We start from the raw sequence: 10,633 nt of genomic DNA, 5'->3' as shown, positions 1-10,633 counted from the left end.
GGGGATTAGTGCTGAAATCAGCCTTGCCAGGTCAAATTTGGGGTACTGTGGACGCAATTAGACAGTATTGACCTCCGGGAGCTATCCCAGAGTGCTTCACTGTGGCCGCTCTGGACAGCACTCTCAACTCAGATGCACTGGCCAGGTAGACAGGAAAAGGCCTGCAAATTTTTGAATTTCAATTTCCTGTTTGGCCAGCGTGGCAAGCTGCAGGTGAGTGCAGAGCTCATCAGCAGAGGTGACCATGCAGAGTTCATCAGCAGAGGTGACCATGATGGAGTCCCAGAATCGCAAAAGAGCTCCAGCATGGACTGAACGGGAAGTATGGGATCTGATCGCTGTATGGGGAGAGGAATCCGTGCTATCAGAACTACGTTCCAGTTTTCAAAATGCCAAAACATTTGTCAAAATCTCCGAGGGCATGAAGGACAGAGGCCCATAACAGGGACCTGAAGCAGTGCCGCATGAAACTTAAGGAGCTGAGGCAAGCCTACCAGAAAACCAGAGAGGCGAATGGCCTCTCCAGGTCAGAGCCCCAAACATGACGCTTCTATGATAAGCTGCATGCCATTTTAGGGGGTTCAGCCACCATTACCCCAGCTGTGTTGTTTGACTCCTTCAATGGAGATGAAGGCAACATGGAAGCAGGTTTTGGGGATGAGAAAGATGATAATGATGAGGTTCTGGATAGCTCACAGCAAGCAAGCGAAGAAACCGGTTTTCCCAACAGACAGGAACTGTTTCTCACCCTGGACCTGGAACCCACCCAAGGCTGCTTCATGGACCTGCCAGGCGGAGAAGGGACCTCTGGTGAGTGTACCTTTTAAAATAGTATACATGGTTTAAAAGCAAACATGTTTAATGATTAATTTGCCCTGACATTTGTGGATCTCTTGGATGTACTCCCAAAGCCTTTGCAAAAAGTTTCTGGGGAGGGCAGCCTTATTCCGTCCACCATGGAAGGACACTTTACCACTCCAGGCCAGTAGCATGTACTCGGGAATCATTGTAGAACAAAGCATTGCAGTGTATGTTTGCTGGCATTCAAACAACATCCGTTCTTTATCTCTCTGATATCATTCATGGTCACCTGGTTGAAATAGGGTGCTTTTCTTAAGAGGACATTCAGAGGTGCCCGTTCCTGCTGCACTGTTTGCCTGTGTCTGAACAGAAATGTTCCCCACTGTTAGCCATGGGGAGGGGGGAGGGATGAGGGGCTAGCCACGCAGTGGGGGGAGGCAAAATGCGACCTTGGAACAAAAGCACATATGCTATGTATGTAATGTTAACAGCAAGGTTTACCGTGAAAGAGTGTACCCATTGTTCTATAAAATGTGTCTTTTTAAATACCACTGTCCCTTTTTTTCCCCTCCACCAGCTGCATGTGTTTCAAGGATCACAGGATCTTCTCCTTCCCAGAGGCTAGTGAAGATTAGAAGGCGAAAAAAAACGCACTTGCGATGAAATGTTCTCTGAGCTCATGCTGTCCTCCCACACTGACAGAGCACAGATGAATGTGTGGAGGCAGACAATGTCAGAGTGCAGGAAAGCACAAAATGACCGGGAGGAGAGGTGGTGGACTGAAGAGAGTAAGTGGTGGGCTGAAGGCCAAAGCTGAAAGGTGGAGGCAGTGTGATGAGAGGAGGTAGGATTCAATGCTGAGGCTGCTGGAGGATCAAACGAATATGCTCCAGTGTATGGTTGAGCTGCAGGAAAGGCAGCTGGAGCACAACCGCCGCTACAGCCCCTGTGTAAACAACTGCCCACCTCCCCAAGTTCCATAGCCTCCTCACCCAGACACTCAAGAACGCGGTGAGGGGGCCTCCGGCCACCCAGCCACTCTACCCTAGAGGATTGTCCAAGCAAAAGAAGGCGAGCATTCAATAAGTTTTAAACTTTTAAAGTGCTGTGTGGCCTTGTCCTTCCCTCCTCCACCACCACTCCCGGTGCTTCTCTCCTCCACCACGCCTCCTGGGCTACCTTGGCAGTTATCCGCCTATCTGTGTGATTAATTAATAAAGAATGCATGAATGTGAAGCAACAATGACTTTATTGCCTCTGCAAGTGGTGATCAAAGGGAAGAGGGGAGGGTGGTTAGCTACAGGGAAGTAGAGTGAACCAAGGGGCAGGGGGTTTCATCAAGGAGAAACAAACAGAACTTTCACACCGTAGCCTGGCCAGTCATGAAACTGGTTTTCAAAGCTTCTCTGATATGCACCGCGCCCTTCTGTGCTCTTCTAGCCGCCCTGGTGTCTGGCTGCACCTAACCAGCGGCCAGGCGATTTGCCTCAACCTCCCACCCCACCATAAACATCTCCCCCTTACTCTCACAGATACTGTGGAGCACATAGCAAGCAATAATAACAATGGGAATATTGTTTTCTCTGAGGTCTAACCGAGTCAGTAAACTGCGCCAGCACACTTTTAAACGTCCAAATGCACATTCTACCACCATTCTGCACTTGCTCAGCCTATAGTTGAACAGCTCCTGACTACTGTCTAAGGTGCCTGTGTATGGTTTTATGAGCCATGGCATTAAGGGATAGGCTGGGTCCCCAAGGATAAATATAGGCATTTCAACATCCCCAATGGTTATTTTCTGGTCTGGGAATAAAGTCCTTTCCTGAAGCTTTTGAAACAGACCAGAGTTTCTGAAGATGCAAGGGTCATGTAAATTTCTAGGCCATCCCACGTTAATGTTGGTGAAAGGTCCCTTGTGATCCACCAGTGCTTTCAGCACTACTGAAAAGTACCCCTTGCAGTTTATGTACTCGCTGGCTTGGTGCTCCAGTGCCAAGATAGGGATATGGGTTCTGTCTATGGCCCCACCACAGTTAGGGAATCCTATTGCAGCAAAGCCATCCACTATGACCTGCACATTTCCCAGGGTCACTACCCTTGATATCAGCAGATCTTTGATTGCATGGGCTACTTGCATCACAGCAGCCCCCACAGTAGATTTGCCCACTCCAAATTGATTCCCAACTGACTGGTAGCTGTCTGGCGTTGCAAGCTTCCACAGGGCTATCGCCACTCGCTTCTCAACTGTGAGGGCTGCTCTAATATTGGTATTCATGCGCCTCAGGGCAGGGGAAAGCAAGTCACGAAGTTCCATGAAAGTGCCCTTTCGCATGCAAAAGTTTTGCAGCCACTGGGAATAGTCCCAGACCTGCAACACTATGCGGTCCCACCAGTCTGTGCTTGTTTCCTGGGCCCAGAGTTGGCGTTCCACCACATGAATCTGCCCCATTAGCAGCATGATGCCTACATTGCCAGGGCCCGTGATTTGAGAGAAGTCTGTGTCCATGTCCTCGTCACTCTTGTCACCGCGCTGATGTCATCTACTCACCCTGTTTCACTTTGCCAGGGTCCGGTGCTGCATATAGTGCTGGATAATGCACATACTGTTTAATGTGCTCCTAACTGGCAAAGTGATCTGAGCGGGCTCCATGCTTGCTGTGGTATGGCGTCTGCACAGAAAAAAGGCGCAGAACGATTGTCTGCCGTTGCTCTGACGGAGGGAGGGGCGACTGACAACATGGATTACAGGGTTGGCTTACAGGGAATTAAAATCAACAAAGGGGGTGGCTTTACATCAAGGAGAAACAAAAACAACTGTCACACAGAATGGCCTCCTTAAGGATTGAACTCAAAACCCTGGGTTTAGCAGGCCACTGATCAACCCACTAAGCTGTCCCTCCCTCTGGTATTTCAGGCAGGACTGAATCTCCATTAAAGTTTTCAAGGTGCCCCTGACAGACCTCACCAAAACAATTATCAGCCATTGATTACACGGAGGGAGGGAGGGATGGGGGGAGCAAATGAATACAAAACAAATCTGGTCTATTTCTTGTTTTGATCCACTCCATCTATCTTTTACATCTTTGGCTGGCAGCAGACAGTGCAGTAGGACTGCAAGCCATCCACATCTCCTTGCTTCTCGGCAGAAGATGGTGCAATAGGACTGCTAGCCATCCTCATCTCCTGCCTGCTCACCATAAGATGGTACAATAGGACTACCTGCAGGACTAAAGAGAATTACCTGATCGAATCACTCCTAATTTAGTCCCTGCTCCCATGTCTGCCCAGGCTCTCCTGACCGACCTTACCAAGGTGGCCAGGAGCACCTCGGGCACGATGACGATGGTTTTCAGGCCTATTGCACTGTCTGCTGCCACAAGGCAATGGGTTGTTGCTGCTGTGTAACAATACAGTACTGCATCTGCCAGCACCCGGGATACATACAGTGATAGTGAGCTGAGCGGGCTCCATGCTTGCCATGGTATGGCGTCTGGACAGGTAACTCAGGAAAAAAGACGCAAAATGATTGTCTGCCGTTGCTTTCACGGAGGGAGGGAGGGCCTGACAACATGTACCCAGAACCACCCGCGACAAAGTTTTTTGCCGCATCAGACATTGGGATTTCAACCCAGAATTCCAATGGGCGGTGGAGACTGTGGGAACTGTGGGATAGCTACCCACAGTGCAACACTTCAGAAGTTGACGCTAGCCTCGGTACTGTGGAAGCACTCCGCCGAGTTAATGCACTTAATGCACTTAGAGCATTTTGTATGGGGACACACACAATCGACTATATAAAAACAATTTCTAAAAAAATGACTTCTATAAATTCGACCTAATTTCGTAGTGTAGACATACCCTAAGATCAAACCTCTCTGGCACCTGACCAAAAATACCAGTGAGGAGACAAGATACTTTTAAAGCTGGAGGGGGGGAAACAAAGGGTCTGCCTGTCTGTGTGATGCTTTTGCTGGGAACAGATCAGGAATGCTCTTCAGAACTCCTTAAGTTAGTAAGTAATCTAGCTAGAAATGAGTTAGATTTCCTTTTGTTTAATGGCTGGTAAAACAGCTGTGCTGAATGGAATGTATATTCCTGTTTTTGTGTCTTTTTGTAACTTAAGGTTTTGCCTAGAGGGATTCTCTGTGTTTTGAATCTGATTACCCTGTAAGGTATTTACCATCCTGATTTTACAGAGGTGATTCTTTTACTTTTTCTTGAATTAAAATTCTTCTTTTAAGAACCTGATTACTTTTTCATTGTTCTTAAGATCCAAGGGTTTGGGCCTGTGTTCACCTGTGCAAATTGGTGAGGATTTTTTATCAAGCCTTCTCCAGGAAAGGGGGTGTAGGGGCAGAATTAAAGGAGAGGAATCATGGTCTAAGGTCTCATCTACCCACAGTTTTTTTACTGATATTATTTCAATTAAGGGTGTGATTTTTTTACAACAAAAAAACAAAATAGTTTTACAGGCAGTTCTAGCTACATCACAATTTCTAGCCCTCATAGTTATGGAGAATAGGCTGAAACCATGAACCCTAAAGGTTCAACAGCAAGAAGGCAATTAAAGAGAACACCTTTTTAAAATGTCATGATTTTTAAGCCAATCTCATGATTTTTGGGTAATTTGTCTCATGACAGTAAATGTATGGGGTTTGCCTTACTGCTCTCTCCTACATACTCTCACTGGAAAGTACTAGAGATCTCCCATGCTTTTGGGCCTGCCACGTGTACAGTATGGATGATTTCAGCCTCTCCCATTGCTTTTCATTGTAACTTGTTTACAGGCTAATTTGGAAGCTCTTTAAATTCCTCTAATACTTGTCTGACAGACTCCCTTCTAAACTAAAAGATTCTGGTAGCTTCAGTAAACCTATTTTTGCCAAGATTTCATTTTGTTCTGACATCTAATCAGGATGGGACACACAGGACCACTGATCTTTATTGCATAGCCACAGGGAAATGACAGTGGGTGAAGCTCACAAAAAGTTATACTTTGTCTTATCATAGGTATCAGTGTGCACTTATTCCTACCGCTAATGTTATAGTCCTCAATATCTATTGCAGACTTCCAAGAGTCTTTAAGGGTTGGAGGACTTTAAAATCCCAGTCAAAATCCTGTCCCCTAAAGCTAGTAATGGTTCACATACTGTTGTATTTCTTTTTGTTTTAATTGGCAAACTTGCAAACTTCAATTTCCCCACATGTGCAAAAGCTTGTGTTATACAGGATATCTGTGGGTGGAGCTTTGATAGAAACTTGAAAGTTCAGAATTAGTTACCTTTCAAAGCACACAATTTATACAATTAATGAACTGACAATGAACTGTAAAAATACCGATATGGGTTACTATAAAAAAAATTAATCACTCCATCAGAATACAGGGTTTAGACAGAGGTTATTCTTCAATGAATTACAGAAAGTTTGGTTAAATCCCTACTTTCTGACTGTTGATGATCATCCAAAGGGGTAAGGCATTGGAAAAATGTTACTTTAATGACTGATTACTATAGCTATTTTCAAAAGCTTATTGCACTTTTTTTTCTTGGAAGCCTGCTATCTTAATTGATATTGGCTTTCTGAGCTAATTTTATTTAGCATTAAAATTTGTATTAGACAATGAGATTTTAGCAGATATTAAAAATTGGAATATAAATACAATATTTGTCTTCCAGTGATATTACTTCTGTAAAAAACAAACACAAAAGTAAACAAACTAGCATTTATTTTATTTTCTGCTAAGAAAGTAATGGCTTCCTTCTCTGTCCCAAAGGGAAAAAAGATTTTAAATTTCAAATAATAATTACCTACATGTAATCTGCTTTTGAATACTATTAACAATTCAGATAGCATTTAGATTTTTTTTCAGATTATCAGATAACAGCCTATAACGGGATATTCACCACTTGAGTGCCTGCTGCTGCATCTGGGTACTAGAAACAACTATTCTATTAAAAACAACAACAACAAAGAAATAAAAGGGGAAAAGTGAATAGGAGTAAAATAGCTAGAAGCATCCCCATAAATCAGCAATGATACTGTGTTACAGAAAGATATAACAATTAGGTATAACTGCCATTTAAGTTGAAGTAAAGGTACAGTCAAGCAATGGTATTTCTGCAATGAACAGGACTCAGAACATGGCATAGAGAGTATGTGGGAGACAAAACCATGTCAGACTAAACTATAGGCTAAGAAGTAAAAAAAAACATTTCTTCTTTTAAATCAAAATTATCTGGGTTCATTAGCTTCATTAGATTATTTTAACCAGAATCTTAAAATAGTAGCCAAATTACAGAGTAAAGGTGTAGCCATCTTTTGAGGTGAGTTAGCTCTTCCATAATAGGCAGATGTAAGGGCATTAACAGATGTACTAGATCCTTTCTTTCCAAAACAGGAGGGAAGAGCTCAATGCAAAGATCTGGGAGGTAGGGATAATACTATCCCCAATAATTTGGGAGATTCTTTTTTACTAGCATCCAAAAATTCATAATAAAAGGATAGAGTCACCAAATGATTTAGAAAATAATCTTTTTCCTTACACTGTTTCCTGCACTCCTGGAAGATGGAACTATTTATTAAGTTTGCTGTGGTCATGCAAAAGCTAAATACAGCTGAGAGTGCTATCTCACACACTTTAGCAACTTGAAGCAGCCAAAATTTATAGATCTTACTACAGTGATAACTGGAAATATTCATTTGAAGAATCTTTTCCCAGGATTCCAGATATATTTCTTGCATCACTTTGTGAAAGTTTCTGGATGATGTGTATATTCTTGATAATTTGCTCTTCAAAGTTTTCTTCTTCAGGACAGCACAATCTCCTTAGGGAGACTGACAAAACTGCGTCAATCTTAGTTTCAGAGTAGCACTATTTAACTTGTATTTGGAGCATTTTTATATAAAGGGGTTTCTAAAATGTATTGGTTATCATTTTTCTTTTCCTTCAAGATCTGAATAGTTGGATTTATGCCAGTAAGATAGCCTGGCAGTACAACTGAATGAATATAAAATACAGTGCCAGTAAAATAATCTAAAATAAATTAGGAAATTTCTAACAATTTTCCTGTAAAATATGCAGCAGAAAACATGGTGATATGGTGTAAAGGTTTCACTGGCCCTTGTTTTGTACAACTTGCATCATTCAGTCTTGGCTTTACCACAAGAGAGCGATGAGGTCATCACAAACTCATGGTGATAAAAGCATGATATAACACTACCAGTATGTGTTCTCTCAGCATATATCATTACCACCATGGATGTTGTCAAGGTTATTCCCCACTCTGAACTCTAGGGTACAGATATGGGGACCTGCATGAAAGACCCCCTAAGGTTATTCTTACCAGCTTTGGTTTAAAACTTCCTCAAGGTACAAACTTTGCCTTGTCCTTGAACCCTGTGCTGCCACCACCAAGCGTGTTAAACAAAGAACAGGGAAAGAGCCCACTTGGAGACGTCTTCCCTCCCAAATACCCCCCCCCCCAATCCCTACACCCCCTTTCCTCGGGAAGGCTTGATAAAAATCCCCACCAATTTGCATAGGTGAACACAGACCCAAACCCTTGGATCTTAAGAACAAGGAAAAAGCAATCAGGTTCTTAAAAGAAGAATTAATTCAAGAAAAAGTAAAAGAATCACCTCTGTAAAATCAGGATGGTAAATACCTTACAGGGTAATCAGATTCAAAACAGAGAATCCCTCTAGGCAAAACCTTAAGTTACAAAAACAGGAATATACATTCCATTCAACACAACCTATTTTACCAGCCATTTAAACAAAACAGAATCTAACGCATATCTAACTAGATTGCTTACTAACTCTTTACAGGAGTTCTGACCTGCATTCCTGATCTGTTCCCAGCAAAAGCATCACACAGACAGACAGACCCTTTGTTTCCCCACTCCCTCCAGCTTTGAAAGTATCTTGTCTCCTCATTGGTCATTTTGGTCAGGTGCCAGCGAGGTTATCTCAGCTTCTAAACCATTTACGGGTGAAAGGGTTTTGCCTCTGGCCAGGAGGGATTTTATAGTTCTGTATACAGAAAGGTGGTTACTCTTCCCTTTATATTTATGACAGATGTAATATTGTATAATCACAGGGCTCAAATCAGAGCTCACTTAGCCTGACCTCAGGGAGGTTGGGAATCAGAGCCAAAATGTATAACTTAGCTCTGAACTGGAACAATACATTCCAGTCCCCAACACTCACACTGTGTGTGTGTGTGCGTGCGTGAGAGAGAGAGAATGGACCATTGTCCTTAGGAAAACAATAAGAACTAGCCATCAACAAGATCAGGCTTGAACTTAGACAAAGATTTCTAATCATCAGAGGAGTGAAATTTTGGAACATTCTTCTAAAGGGAGTAGTGGGGGAAAAGAAATCTAGCATTTTCAAGACTGAGCTTGATACGTTTATGGAGGGGATGGTATAATGAGGTTGCCTACAATGGCATATGGCCCATCTGCATCTGCTGTTAGCAAATATCCCCAATGGCTAGAGATGGGACACTTGATGGGGAGGGCTCTGAGTTACTAAAGAGCATTCTTTCCCAGGTGTCTGGTTGGTAGATGTCGTCCATATGCTCAGGGTCTAACTGATAGCCATATTTGGGGTTGGGAAGGAATTTTCTCCCAGGTCAGATTGGCAGAGACCTGAAGGGTTTATATCACCTTCCTCGGCAGCAACGGGTATGGGTGATTTGCTGATTTGAACTAGAGTAAATGATGGCTTCTCTGTAACTTGAAGTCTTTAAATCAAGATGTGAGGATTTCAGTAACACAGCCAGAATTTATGAACCTACTGCAGGAGTGGGTGGGTGAGGCCTGCGATATGCAGGAGGTCAGACTATATGATCATGATGGTCCCTTCTGGTCTTAAATTCTATGAATCTATGGAAAAAGAAAGGATAAGATGGGGGAAACATAACAGGAATTAAGAATATATACTACATCTGAGGGGAGAGAGAGAAAGAGATGCTGTTACAAAATTGTCACTTTAGGTTGCAAATGCTTGGCCCTGCTAAATGTACAGTAAGGGCTGCTGGGGGAAGTTCCTATTAAAGATCAATTCTGAACTGAAGAGTTAGAAAGGACCAGGAAATTACCAAAGAAAATATTCCTGCAGTAGGGACAGCTTCTGAATTGTTTCTCTCTCTATCATACCTTAATAAATATAATTATGGTTTCACAGCATCAAACACCACTCTTAAGATTGCGTCATAATTTTCTGTCTTACAGGTTCTATATCTTAGTGTCTCAACTTTGTATGGAACTCTTTTTACACATGAAATACAAAAGGCTACTTTAAGTTTGCAAAGTCAAGCACTCAAAACTGTGTTGGGAAGCCTTAACTTTAGATGCTGCTACCTGCACCAGCTTTTTTTTTTTTTTTCTTTTTTTTCTTTTTTTAACATATATGCATTTGCACATTTTTGAAATGGAGAATAGAAGTAAGTCTCAATGACTGAAGCATATTGGATGGAATATCAACAAAAACCCTCCCTTTTTCCTCCCGATTGACATATTACATTATACAATAAAAATATATAAGAAGCCCATGAAAACAGGGTATTGTCCATTAATGACAATGTACTAAAGGTTCAAAGCAATGTATGGGCTACAAAACAAGCCAGTGGATATTCTGGCATGCAGTCTAAAGCCGTGATCCTGCTCTATCCAGGCAATCACCTGTGCCCGTGAACTCAAAGAAACCGTTCATGGATTCAGGGGCTTGACAGTGCAGAGCAACTTGCAGTATTGGGGCCTGTGTGTGTTTTGAGTTTACATGAAGTTAAAAATAAGCTCCACGTGCCTTCAATAATACACTACAAATC

At 42.7% G+C, this 10,633-nt stretch overlaps 1 long non-coding RNA gene across 1 annotated transcript; it reads left to right on the top strand.

Moving 5' to 3' along the window:
- Nucleotides 1-202: 202 nt before the first annotated feature.
- On the top strand, nucleotides 203-2,037 carry LOC142070572 (uncharacterized). The gene is made up of 2 exons (XR_012666444.1): nucleotides 203-810; nucleotides 1,379-2,037. It is a non-coding gene; the product is annotated as an uncharacterized LOC142070572 (long non-coding RNA).
- The last annotated feature ends 8,596 nt before the right edge of the window (nucleotides 2,038-10,633 follow it).

The sequence above is a fragment of the Caretta caretta genome, chromosome 1, assembly GCF_965140235.1.
Source record: "Caretta caretta isolate rCarCar2 chromosome 1, rCarCar1.hap1, whole genome shotgun sequence".
Lineage (NCBI taxonomy): Eukaryota > Metazoa > Chordata > Testudines > Cheloniidae > Caretta > Caretta caretta.
Note: the sequence above shows the minus strand (reverse complement) of the source record. Positions and strands in the feature narration are given on the sequence as shown.